This window comes from Bos indicus x Bos taurus, chromosome 16, assembly GCF_003369695.1.
Source record: "Bos indicus x Bos taurus breed Angus x Brahman F1 hybrid chromosome 16, Bos_hybrid_MaternalHap_v2.0, whole genome shotgun sequence".
NCBI classification, from domain to species: domain Eukaryota; kingdom Metazoa; phylum Chordata; class Mammalia; order Artiodactyla; family Bovidae; genus Bos; species Bos indicus x Bos taurus.
The window spans coordinates 28,160,172-28,174,269 of record NC_040091.1 but is presented as its reverse complement, the minus strand read 5'-3'; the positions used below and the strand labels follow the sequence as shown (position 1 = coordinate 28,174,269).

The 14,098-nt window shown below is 48.9% G+C and overlaps 1 protein-coding gene across 2 annotated transcripts in view; it reads right to left on the bottom strand.

Moving 5' to 3' along the window:
* Positions 1–10,423, bottom strand: part of EPHX1 (epoxide hydrolase 1) — a 37,516-nt gene extending 27,093 nt beyond the window's left edge. Inside the window, exon 1 of one of the 2 annotated variants that reach the window (XM_027564603.1) lies at positions 10,198–10,423. The gene's annotated coding sequence lies outside the window, so the exon portion shown is untranslated. The remainder of the gene's footprint in view (positions 1–10,197) is intronic. The other variant, XM_027564605.1, reaches the window with a different exon arrangement.
* Positions 10,424–14,098: the final 3,675 nt, after the last annotated feature.

The following is a 14,098-nucleotide window of genomic DNA, read 5'->3' as shown; positions in this document are numbered from 1 at the left end:
AAGTGTGTTTGAGGCAGAGCCATCTGTGATCCAGACAGAACCTTCGTGTGAATTAGGGAAAGACATCCATTCCTCAAAATACTGTCAGAAAATGAACCCCATATACTGCTTTTGTTACAGGACACCTCACTGCCATCTGCTAGAAAGCACTTGGAAATAAAAATACAGATCCATGATGACGATGATATGAATGGTTTCCTTGTCCAGTGAACAACCTGTGCGAGGGTACACTGGTCTTGTATGTGTGTGAAGACTATGTAGAGAGCTCTGACTCAGCTGGAAAGCTGCACATTCTGCCCTTCCCCTGCTTTTTCACGCTCCCTGGGACACAGACACGATGGCTGGACTCCGGTAGCCATTTTGGACCATGAAGTGATCTTGAGGATGGAAATCAGAGATGATGGGGCAAGACGGAAGTCATCATGGAACCACCAGCCCAATACTGGACTCCTTGCTCCCAAACTTCCTTTGTATAACAGAAAAATAAACTTCTATATTGTTCGAGCTGTTGTGATTTTGAGTTTTCTATTATATAAAGCCTAAAGTAATCCTAACTTATTGAGAAAGTCAGGGGGAAAAGAAAATATATCAAGTCCTCCAGGGCACACACTCTTAGGAACAAATGCTCAGTTTTCAAAATTTTCAGTGCTATATACAATTTCCATGCTATAGAACATGATAAAAAACATGTCCCTGCTGCCCCAGTCACAGAAAGGTATGTTCTCAAAAGATAGACATAACACAGTAGGTGGCTCCTCGAAGAGGTGTTGTCAAGAATGGGGCCATCATTCTTGAGAACAGGAAAGGATATTATCCCACTTGACTCCAACTATTCAGACCCTTCTTTAAATAAAAACCTCGGTGAGAAGCAATTTTGTAATACCTGTCAGGATGTAAGATACAAATGACCTTTGACTCAGCAATTCTAGTTCTAGGAATTTCTGCCTCCAAAATACTGAGTTTATGTTTAAGTAAAATGCCATATGTACAAAAATATTCACTACAGCTTTTTTTTTTTTTTTTTTTGTAAAAGCAGAAGACCGAAACAATATAAATATTCATCTTCCGGGACCGTGAAATACTCTGTGACATTCATACAGCGAATATGTGCAGAAGGTAAATCTATATGCTAATACGAAAAGATCTCCATGATGGCTATGTGAAAAAAGTAGGGTACAAAAAAGTGTGTACGATTACCCGGGTGACATTGGTGTGGACCAAAGGACACACACAGTAAAATGTGGAGACTGCCAGATTCACGCAGACGCTGGTGACAGTGGCCTCGGGCAAGGAGGAAACACTTGCACTGAATAAACTTCTGTGTGTCTAGAAAAACTTTTTTTACCATACACATGAACTATCTGCCCCCAAATAAAATAATCATACATTTTCTAAAGTATAGAAGACCGCAAGAGTGACTCTTCCCTGTGATTCTGCTCCAAGAGTGAGTCAGACACCTCACAGCACCAGAGCTGCACAAACTGGCTGGTGTGACTTCCCAGTGGCCAGGAAGCCCTTGAGACAAAGGTGAGTCTGGAAACCTGGAAACCCACAGGCATCTGAGAGCTGGGGGCCTGGCAAACATGAAATGGGGTAAAGAAATCTGACTGGGCTGTGGGAGAACTGGTGTCCAAATGGGGCTGTCCTTTCTGGGCATGTAGTTCCCACTGCCTCCTCTGGAGAGAAGACACACACGTGAATCTCTAACCCAGACCTACCCTGGGCAACAGACTCAGGCACCCATCTGCCAACTTGACAGTTCTCCAATGTCTCAAAACCTCCTCCAATGCATCTGAGGTTGCACTTGTCTCCTGAAACTTTGTCTTCTTCTGTGGTTCCCTCTCCCTGTAGCTGGAAGTATCCACTTCTAACTGCCAAAAACCCAGGCGATGGCCTTGAAACCCCCCATCCTCCATTTCATCCATATCCCATCTATAGGCGAGTTCCGGAAGCTCCACCTCCCAATTATATCACAAACCCACCTTCACCACCGCCAGCCCGCCCGCGTGCCCAGGTGGTGCCCCTCTCTCCCTGGACTACAGCTGGGTCCACTCACCCCTGCTCTGCCTCCTCCAGAGTGCTCTGCAGCCAGAGCGATCTTCCGGAAACTCAAATCTGACTCTACCATGCCCCTGTTAAAACTCCTAAATAGCTTTCTGCTACTTTGGGGACAAAACTGGAAAAGGTCACTTATCATTCCAAACCCAAAGAAGGGCAATGCCGAAGAATGTTCAAACTACTGCACAATTGCACTCGTTTCACACGCTAGCAAGGTCATGCTCAAAATCTTTCAAGCTAGGCTTCAACTGGGCTTCCCTGGTGGCTCAGCTGGTAAAGAATTTGTCTGCAATGCAGGAGACCTGGGTTTGATCCCTAGGTTGGGAAGATCACCTGGAGAAGGGAAAGGCTACCTAATCCAGTATTCTGGCCTGGAGAATCCCATGGACTATATAGTCCATGGGGTCTCAAAAGAGTTGACAAGAATGAGCGACTTTTCGCTTTCAGGCTTCAACAGTACATTAACCAAGAGCTTCCAGACATACAAGCTGGGTTTAGAAAAGGCAGAGGAACCAGAGATCAAATTGCCAACATCCAGCGGATCATGGAAAAAGCAAGAGAATTCCAGAAAAACATCTACTTCTGCTTCATTGACTACGCTAAAGCTTTGGACAGTATGGATCATATCAAATTGTGGAAAATTCTGAAAGAGATGGGCCTACCAGACCACCTTATCTGCCTCCTGAGAAACCTGTATGCAGGTCAAGAAGCAACAGTTAGAACTGGACATGGAACAACGGACTGGTTCCAAATTGGGAAAGGAGTATGTCAAGGCTGTATGTTGTCACCCTGCTTATTAACTTCTATGCAGCATACATGGTGAGAAATGCCAGGCTGGATGCAGCACAAGCTGGACTCCAGATTGAGATCTAGAGGGTGAGGATCAGCCTGAGGATCACAGTGGGGAACACAGTGGGGAGGGGCACAGCCTGAACTGGAGACTCTCCTTCCTCAAACCCAGGCAGGTGGTGAGAACCTCACAGTTGGAAAATGCTCCCTAAACTATAGAAAGCTACCAGCTAACTCCAAATCAGCGCTCACCATGTACCTGCCCTTCGGCCAGAAGAGGCCGAGAAGGTGGCCACAGCCCTGAGCCCGTGGAGAAGGCCCAGCTCTGGCCTCCATCTGGGAATTCCTCCATCCACCCTGTCATCCGAAGTCTTCCTGATAGGGATTCAGACATGAGAACCTCACGCTCCTTCTGGGAGAAGCCAGCCACTGGCCAACAATGGCGTGGCAGAGAGGTACGCTGTGGGCCCCCAGACTCCGGGCCAGAGAAAGGTGGGGCTGGGGATCGGTGTGCTTCGGCAGGCTTGGCCCCTCCCCGCCCTACCAGACTTGCTGCTCCTCTGGGGGTAGGCACAGCCTGCAGAACGGGGAAAACAGATAGCCTCCCCTCCACTTCAGGCTGGCCTGCCAACACAAACCTTGAACGTTCTTCCTCAAACGCAGGCCAACAGACGGCCACATCTGGGGCTCCTGGGGCTCCCCAACCATGACACTCGATGTGGCAGAGAGCACTCAGGCCCAGGGTAGGTGGAGGAAAACCCTGGGTGCAGGCGCCTCCCCGACTCTGCACAGCCCAGCACGTGACCAGCCTCTCCACTCACAGCCCTCTCCCTAAACCCCAGTGGCCGGCAAGGCCCCAGGTGGATGGTGTCCAAGGGTAAGGTCATCTGGGTTGGGCTGATTAGAATCTTCTGCAGTAGGGTGAGGGCTGTGTTTATCTCCCTGAAAGACCTGGAGCCAAAACTGGGAGAGCAGCCTGGAGCCGGAATCCGGGAGAAAGGAAAAAGTAGTTTATAGGCAAAAACAAAGGGACATAAAAAAGTGTAAACAGTGTGGGGGGCAGCCTTCTGATGGGGCAGCCCCTGTTCTGGGTCCTGAGGGAAGGAAGACATCCCTGTCTGCCCTTGAGAGTCACCCTGCCCTCTGCCCCCAGCTATATACGCATACACACACCTGAATAGATAACAGGAAGAATACAATTAGTGACCACTGATCTGATGAAAATCGTGGAGTAGGGTGCCAGCTCGGCTGGTGGTCAGGTACTAACGGCCTGCTTTGAATCCTGGCTCTACCACTTGCCAGCCATAGGCCAGGTAACCTTAGGCCAGTGACTTCATTCCTCCATGCCTCAGTCTCCCTGTCTGCAAGGTGGGCAGAATAAAGTACATCTCCTACTGAGCGAACAAAGGTAAAGTGGCCACAGAAGGAATTTTTGACTGAAGACAAAAAGGGCATTCACTTTTTGTTTTTAGATCCTGGGAACACGAAGGTGGGGGAGACAGACCTAGCCTGAAGCTGAGGGAACCTTCTCTGAGGAAGTGCTACCTGAACAAAGGTGGGAAGTTAAGGAGGTTTCTTTGTAAGAGGGAAGAGCAGTGGGCTCCAAGGTGGATATGTTGTTGTTGTTGTTTAATGGCTCAATTGTGTTCGACTCTTTGCGACCCCGTGGACTGTAGACCACCCGGCTCTTCGGTCCTTGGAACTGTCCCAGCAAGAATACCAGAGTGGGCTGCCATTTCCTTCTCCAGGGGATATTCCTGGACCAGGGATGAAGCTGCGTCTCCTGCATCGGCAGGAGGATTCAGCCTGGGATAAGGAAGGGGCAGCCTCAGCATCTGACAGGAAGAGTCTGGAACGGTGAAGGGGGGCCATGCCGTGAGCTGGCTGGCTCAGAGCACCTCCAGGGAGGAGACAGCGACCTCCACAGATTTTAAACACCCCTGGAGCAGGCGTGGCCACAAACTCACTCGCTCAACCTTCAGCCCAGACTTTTAGTTAAGCAACACAAGTGGGGAGTAGACCCTCTCTCTACCCTACAGGGTGCACATGCTCACGCTCGGGGAGTTTTATTTGAACCCTTTCCATCTCAAGTTTGCCAATTAAAATAAGACCTGTAAAGTTGTCCATTGGTTCTAAATCACCAAAGGAAAAACCCAAGTGGAACACAGTTCATTGCCTATGAGGCAAAAGCATTACCTTCCTGGCATTTCAATACGTGGCATTTTCTGTTTGAGGAGAGAAAGACTCCTATTCAGGAGATAATAGGCGTGGGCCATATAATACACCTGTTGGATTTCCTTCCCACCATTAACCACACTCTCTCCCCTCCCTCCCATCCTCAGAGTGGCTTTTCTCAGCAGTGTGCTCCGGCTCTGGGAGCTTCCTCAGTAGTGTGTAACAGGATAGCACCGCAGGCTGGGCCACAGCACGGTCACCTGAGCTGGCTCCCTTGTCTAAAATGCACGGAAAGGCGTCCCTGTGCTCACGTACTGCAGCCCTAAGGACTCAGGTTGGAGTTTAGAGGAATATTCTGTGTTGCTGCTGTCTTGGTGGGGTCAGTCTGCTTGTGGAAGTGTCTAGGTTGCAAAAAGAAATACAAAAGCTAAAAATGGCGTTCAACCAAAGAAATTAAGATGTTCCATCTTGACAGTATCACCGTGACCCTGAGACCTGCCTGTGGGAAGGGGGCAGGGTGAGGGCAGCTGTTCCCTGCAGCTGGCAACCAGGCTGCCTGCTCCTGCCTTCTCACAGGGACAACTTGGTTCACAGGGAGAAAACTGGAAAGCGGAAAAGGCGGTCCATTTTCCCCCAAAAAGCTGGTAAGAGAGTCAGACTTCCCTGAGCCCTTGGCACGCATGGTGTTAATCATGGAGCGTGGCACTGGGACCTGTGCTTCTCTTACTTTCCAAAAGGTCCAAGTCTCTCCAGTCCCGACAAGAGTGATACAACCGGAAAGCTGCACCCAGGATCGCAAAGGTCACTCATTCCGCAGGAAAAGCCAAGCCCCAGGTTGAGCTGCTGGTGGACATCCCGAGGTGGTGGTCCTCGGGGAAGGGTGGAGTCCCAGGCCCAGCCAGTGAGGAGCACAGTAGGGGTCTCTGAGCCCGAGGCAGCTGGCCTCCCGTTTGCTCCTGATCAGCTTCCCACTGCCCTCAAGGCTCACACTGCAGACCACAGCCCAGCTAGAGCCAGCCCGATGGGCCCACAGGGGATAGGGGCGCTCAGAACCCTTCCAGAATATCGCTATGTGTCTGGGTGCCACCACCTCCCTGGACGAAGCCCTGGACTGGGCCATGGGGGTGGGAAGACTCTAAGCACAACATCTCATGTTCTACAATAACCCCGAGAAGTAAGGCATGTTAATAGTTTTGTTTTTCTGTTTTAAAGAGATTTAAAAATGAAGCTTCAACAAGTTAAATAGTTTGCACAAGTTAACCCAGCTTGTAAGTGCCAAAACAGCATTTTAATGCAGTCTGTTTATGAATCTTCCCAAATGTTAAAGGCAGCCAAAACTCCTGCTCCTGACTTGGGACAAGCCCCATGGTCTCCATTTGTGGGTTAGCTATGGAATCCTCCGGAAAGTCCTTAAACTCCCCAAACAGAGGAGTATTTTTTCCCCCCATAATGCAATCACTTTCAGTCGGGCGATGGAGAGTTTAGCAGACGTGGCTTTGTAGTAGCTGGACTGTGCCCTCAACTGGCTCCTTGTGACAACAGTGTCCGCTATCTGACGGCAAAGTCAAGACACAGACAATGGGGTCCAGTGGACAGGAAGACTCCCCTGCAGGTCCTGAAGCCTGCCTGGAGATACGCTCTCAGGCTAGACTTTAGAGAGTGAAAATAGCTGCTCTCTGGTGACAAAGGATAAGCCTCCCTCAGGAATGTAAACAGAGTTTTTCTTCAGTGTCCATGGGGGACGGGTTCCAGGACCTCCAAATACCAAAATCCATGGATGCTCAGGTCCCTTATATAAAATGGTGGTGTACAGTCAGCCCACTGTCTTGGCAGATTCCACATCCATGGCCTCAAAACCCAGGGTTACGGAGGGCCAGCTATCTACCCTTGATGGCAGAAGAGACTGTTTCAGTTTGAACTTGGTTTGTATAATCGCCTGTTCAGTAATACAGTGTGCAAGGAAGGGCAGGAGTGCACAGCTGTCCCCTTGACAAGGCAGTGTCCAGCACTCCCCCGTCAGGGAGGGAGGTGGAGGCGGCTGGCTCCTTGGCAAAGTTTCAGTTCCCTTTAGGGTGAACTTCCGGGGTGCCTTCTCCCTGCTGCAACCTCCCTACCTGACCACACAGCCCCTGGATCCTCTGCTCCTAGAGTCCGGGCCAAGACCCCCCATAGGCAGCCCACAGGTAATCCACAGGGCCAGCTGGGCTGGGAAGTGATCCTTCTGCCTTAACCCTTGGCCCTCAACCTCTGCCTGGGGTTTTGTCCTGGGCCCACACCCCAGGCATGGCCCTTCACTCCATTTCACATTGCCCTCAGTGGGCCTGGCATGGGCTGCAGGTGCACCCCAGCCCCTCAAAGCTGACCATTCCCCACTAACCTATTTCCTTTTCTGAAGATCCCTTTGGATTCTTATGCACAAAATCATCACATAATAGAGCTGTAAGAAGCTTTGCACATTATAAAGTCCAACCTCATTTCATGGATGAGGTCCACAGAGGGGACCCAACTGGCAGAGTTGGGACACCAGCCGGATCTTCTTTCTAGCCAGTTCTCTTCCACATCACTGTATTACCTCTCAAAGGAATAAATCACTCATGATGGGATGTAGGGTTTGATCAGAGGTGGGGTTTGAGCATGGGATCCTAGAGGCCCCTCAAGTCACCACAGGCTTGCTCTTTGCCCACTCCAGCCCAAGTGGGTCTGCACTGAGCTCTTTCTTCGGCAGCAGTGAGCAGCACATACTGAGCCCTGCCTTGTTTTTTTAAGCCCAGTTGTGTCTCATATCTTTGAATATCTCAGCTCAAGGATAGAGAACTAGAACCTGGGCATCCCCTCCCTTCTCATGTCTGGGCCAGGATAGGATGCTGGGAACAAAGTCAAGGTTCAAGTCAGCAAAGACCAAGTCTGGACATACTGGGTTATGTCCATGGGTGGGTCACCATGCAGTGATAACACGGGGGCTCCTTGTGACCTCCAGCTAGTGCTGATTTAGACCTCAGACACGAACAATGACACCACAGGAGGGGGCTAAGGGAGGCATTCCATTTCCTCCAATGATCCGATGCCCTTTTGCTAAGGGTCCCTCAGCCCAAAGATCCCCTAATACGTCATTTCCCACAGACCTCCCACTCCCGTAAGTCTGTACCAGCCAGGGTGCTTAAGGCATAGCTGGGAGGCAGGTGGGATCATACAGAGAGCATGTGGGTTGGAGCAGATGGTGTTGAAGTTCATCCTGGCTGCCTTGCTGAACAGTTATTTTCCATGGAAGACTTTCTTTTTCTTGGAACTGGAGGGGGGAGAGCCTCTTGTTCTCAGGCTGGGCCAGTTCAGTTTATCCAGTAGATTACTCACACCAAAGGACACGGGTGGCAGCTTGGCCCACACTCAGCAAACAGACATAAAGTTCACCCATGCCAGGCACATGCCTGGTATGGGGCCTTTGCACTTGCTTGACCTGGTGTGCCATCACTCCAGAGAGCGGCCTGCCACTCCCTCATTCCACCTTCCCCCACCCCACCCCCCACTTCTTTCTTCACTGCTTTGTTTTTCTCCCTGGCACACATGGCTTTCTAACATACTTTATATTTTACAAATTTATTTTCTATATTGTCCATCTTTCCCCCAACAAAACTATAGACTCTATGAAGACATGTTCCCTACTGAGCCCCTGTGCCCAGGGCAGAGCCTGCACACATGGTCAGTCCTCTGGATTTGCTCGGGAAACATGAAGAAGCCAACACAAAGCCCTTCTAGGTGCGGACATTTGGGAAAGAGAAACTGCTGAACCCTCTCCGTGCTGTGCTAAGTCACTTCCATCGTTTCAACTCTTTGAGATCCTATGGACTATAGCCCACCAGGCTCCTCTATCCATGGAATTCTCCAGGCAAGAATAGTAGAGGGAGTTGCCATGCCCTTCTCCAGGGGATATTCCGACCCAGGGATACAACATACATCTCCTGTGTCCCCTGCACTGCAGGCAGATTCTTTACCCCTGACCCACTGGGGAAGCCCAGAGTTTCTTGCTAAATCAGACCTACTAGGGCTAGTGAAAGACCACCACAAGGTCCTCAAACCCCTACTCCCAGAAGGACGAAACCACCACACCAGAAGACAGTGTTACTTTCCAGACTTCGGCCACTTCTTTCAAGTGTTAACTTTTAACACTTTTAACACTAAATTCAGAGGAGTCTGCAGAGTGGCACCAAAACAGGCATAAATCTCAATGTTCTCAACAATTTCCCGCAACAGCTCATACATCCGATGTACTGGGTGCTGAGGTGCCGAATGCAGAGGTCCCCCCTTACCTTTCACCCCTATTCTCTGTACAGAGCTCGCGGGGCGGGGACAGGGCTAAGAGAGGGCAGTCTGCCCGTCCCTGCGTCAGGGGCCCAAATCCCCCGGCTTTGTGGAGCCGGAAGTTTATATAGTAGAGGAGAGTGAACAGGGTGTGAGCGCCGCTTTAATAGAAATCAAAATCAGAGTCACAACATCGTCAGAGCCCGCGCCGGCACCCCGAAAGCTTCAGAAGGGCCGGGCAGGTGAGGGGCCATAGGCTAAGTTCCCCAGCATCCCTCCGGAGAGGGAGGCTTGCAGGAGGATCGGGTCTCTGCTGCCCCTAGACTGGTCACATCCCTAGGCTCCTACTGCATGGTGAACTTTTTCCCGGACCCAAGTTTCCTCTCCTGGGCGCTGAGCTGGGCGGGGTTGGCCTCTCTCCAGAGATTAGAGCCAGGAGTGGGAGAGAAAAAGTGGGACCGCGGTTAGAGATGGTGAGAGAGGACATCTCAGCCAAAAGACTTGAGGTCTGTTTAGGACTCTGGTGACAAAAAAGTGCAGTTTCACTGCATGAGCCAGACGCCCCCTGGAAGCTGTACTCCCCGGGACAGCCAGGCAAGGGGGCCGCCTCTGCGCTCCCCCGTCCCCAACTCCCGAGTCGGTTGGCAGAGCGCGTGCGGGCCTCCTCCCGGAATCCCGAGCGCCTGCGGACCGCACGCGGCGAGGCCTCGGTCGGGATCCAGCTGCGGGCGGCGGAGGCCTGTGTGAAAGTCTCCCCGCAGCCCTGGCTGTACGGCGCCCGCCGCCAGCGTCCCCCAGCCCTCGGGATCGCGTTGTGCCCCTGCACCCTGGGAGCGCCCGGGCCCGGGGAAACTGCGCACGACGCCCCGGAGCGCTTACGGTCGTCGGTTCCCTGGCTCCTGGGCTTGGCCGTCCCTCTGGCTCCGGCTCTCCGGGTTCCTCTGCTCCCGATTCGCGTGTCCCCTGACTACCCTGCGCTGACCCCGCCCGGGCTCGGCCCCTCAGCGGGCGGGCCGGGCCACCGGGGTTCAGTCCCGCTCCGCCCCTGTTACCTGGGCCACCCGGTTGACTCTGCACCTTCCTAAGCCCGCCTCTGCTTTGGAAGAGGGCTCTCAAAGTGCGGCCCGCGGTCAGAAATGGTGCCGAAGTTCTTAGGAACTCAACTGAATCAATCAATCAACAAACTCAAGCTTCAGCCTTATATAACTTGTTTCATATTTTTACCAGTTCATTGTTATTGTATTTTACACGTGTGTTGTGTCCAGGACAGATTGGGAAATTTTAAAGCAAACAAACCTGTCTTTCAACACACAGTCTGAGAAACACTGGTCTGAGTGAAATTTGAACCCGCACAAAGAGGTCTTCATGGTGAGGACTGCGATCTACAAAGTGGAGCTCGACGCTTGGAGAGTAGCTCGTTCCTGGCTAATAAAAACACTCAACTCAGTTTCCTCTCCAAACCTTTGCTTATGTAGTATTCCTGGAAAGGATGCTCTCCTGCATCCAAATATGAAATCCTACTGTTCTTTAATCCCACACCTTCCTAGTGAAGCCTGATCTCATCCCTGCAGTCTCTGACATCTCTGTATTCCTTCAAAACTTGCAGTCTGTGAGATTCCTCCATCTCTCACCAAATCTTTCAAACAGAAGCTCTGCCTCTGGCCATTTTACCAAGGGACTCAAATTTGTTACCCTTCAAACTCAGTGATGATGAAAACATCCTAAAATTAGATATTGGTGATGACTGTATCACCATAACTCTGTCAATACACTAAAACTACTGAATTGTACACTTTAAAAGGATGGATTTTATAGTATGTGAATTATATCTCAGTAAAACTGTCATTTTTGTATAAAAAAACTGCACTGAGGTTGTAACCCCACTCCTCATTCCTGTGTCCTAATACCCTCGTCCTTGGTTAGATCATTCACCCAGCGTGAGACTATGAAATCTAAGCTAGTGCTAGATATTTCAAAGTACAATCTACCTAGATACAGTAAATAAATAAGGCACTGAGTCCAACTCAGCAGGGCAAAATTTAGACAGTCAGATTTCAGATCTCAGCTTTCAGTCCAAAGCTATGGAAAGGTTTATGGACTGAAAGAATGGGTATAATGTGATCTCTAGAATAAATTATGTGCTTTTAAAAAGTCAAAACAAAGGCTGTTCTTCTGTACAAACGTCTGGAGAGTTTCCAGGTACATCGGGGAGAATTAAAAATAATGTGTGTGGGGGGACAGTTTTGGATGAAAACTGTAGATCAATTCCTGAGTCACTGGAAGGAAACAACATCTTTTATGCCAAAAATGCATAATATGAATCTAATCATGAGGAAACCTCAGGAAAAAAACCCAATTAAGTAATATTCTGCAAAATAACTGGCCTATACTTTTCAAAAATGTCAGGGTCATGAAAGGCAAGGAAAGGCAGGTAAAAACGTTCATGGTGAAAGGAGACTGAAGAGTCATGAAAACACATATGATGCTTTTAGACTAGATCCTGGACTAGAAACCGTTTCTATGAAGAATATTATTGAAATGATTGGGGATATTTGAAGAAAGTCTATAAATGATACCACTATATTAATGCTAAATATTTTGAGAGTGAATTTTTTTCTGAGTGACTATCTTTGATCTTAGAAAATATACACTGAAGGATTTGAGGAGTCATGTCTGAAATGTTCATTCCATTTTGTACACTATATATACATCTCATATTTGTATATGTATATGTATACATGTATATATAATATATATAAATGGAGAGAGAGAATTACAAAGCAAATGCAGTGAAATATTAGCAATTAGTAACTCTGGGTAGAGAGTTTATGGGAGTTCCTTGTACTATTCTTGCAACAACTTTACTATAAATTTTAAATTATTTTGAAATTAAAAGTTTTAAAAATTGTGGATCAAATAAACATACATCTTCATCTCAGCTCCCTACTGAAAACGCCATGAAAATCACTACCGAGGTGCAGAAAAGCTATAAACTCCAAAAGGACAAGGTGATTGGGAGAAAAGATAACAGCAGAGGAGGGATGTCATAAATTTTTTAAGATGAAAATCAGTCGACTAATTTAGCAGAACAGATAAAGCTAAAAACCTTTCTACAACCAGAAGCAGGCAGATTCTTGCCCTAGACTTGTAGAGATCATTAAACTATAGCCCTCGGGCCAAACTGGACCCACAACTTATTTTTGTAAATGAAGTTTTCCTGGAGCACAGTCACACTCATTTGTCTACATACCATCTGTGGCTGCTTTCATACTATAGCGGCAGAGGTGAGTAGTTACCTGTAAAGCCTAAAATATTTATTATCTGGCCGTTATACAGAAAAGGTTTGCTAGTCCCTGCCTTAGAGCCCTGCAAAATCTTTAGGAGCTAGAGGTATGGGGAGTCTCTGAAGGTAGGAGTTTGGGTGGATGTGGGAAATGGTAGACCTTGAGTATCCCTGCATGTTCAAGCCAAGTCTGCCAAGAATGTAAGGAAAAGACTCAATAATGGGGAGTTACCGGGGTCCAGCCCCAGTTGCATCCAGGGATTCCCTCAGGAGGACGGCGTTGGCGATTAGAATAGCAAAGCAGAGATTTTAGAGGCTCATTAATAACTGGTTTATGCGGGAAATCAATAAAGTTCCTAACACCGAACTTGCTCTGACTACGGAGGCCGCAGGCGCCCTCTCGAATAGCGGAAGGTGCCCCACCTTGGGCGCCTTCTCGAGCGGGTCTTAGAAGCCCAGGCAAATAAGAAGTCCCAGAGGACCCCCGCGCTCCAATTATTTTGGCCTGAAAAGATTTGTACCTTTTGTTCTCCTTATACAAAGTTTAAATTAGTTCTCCTAAGGTTTTGTTTTGTTTTCCTTCCAATTTGTATCTTTTGTTGGAGAAGGAAATGGCAACCCATTCCAGTGTTCTTGCCTGGAGAATCCCAGGGATGGGGGTGCCTCGTGGGCTGCCGTCTATGGGGTTGCACAGAGTCGGACATGACTGAAGCGACTTAGCAGCAGCAGTACCTTTTGTTGCTCGTTTTCACTCCAAGCCAGTGACCAGCCCTCCCTCACTGGCTGACCAGGGATTTATTTTCTGGAAACTGAACTGAGACTCCTTCCACCTCAGGGGCACTACTGGGCCCAGGTACAGCAGGGATGAGGCACCTGACTGAAAACAGTGGAACCAAGTGAAAGTCTTCACTTTAGCCTGGAGTCCCTTCTCAGCGCCTTCCCACTTGAGTTCACAAGAGCACCATTCCCAGGTACTAATCCCCAGGCAGGAAGAGGATCTGCCTCTTAACTAAATGAGCCATCCTGCAGAGGAGCTGCAGATAGTGACACCTGGGGGCCTCGTAACAAAACAGCCGGCTCACCATCTAACCACCCTCCACAGAGGTCAATTAGGGTATGGCCACCATGTGCACAGCACTTCCAATTGGTGTTTTAACGCCTCACTTATAAATAGTAAAAGACCACCAGATACTGGGGAAAGCCTCCCACTTAAAAGGCAGAGCCACAGTTGAGAGAGAACGTACTCACAGGCAACAGAGGGAACTACAGTATTCTCAAAGACATAAGAAAGGGCTTGTATCTATGAAGAAGGGACAAGATACGATTAAAAAAGAAGCAATTCAGAGAATTAGAAAGCACTTTTTAAAAATAAAAATTTAAGAGAAATGTCCAAAGATAGAATTGAGGAGTTCTCCCAGAAAAATGGAACACAAATTAAAGAGATGGACAGTGGAAGGAAAAAGAAAGAAAGAAAATCAAGTCAATCCAGGAAGGCAC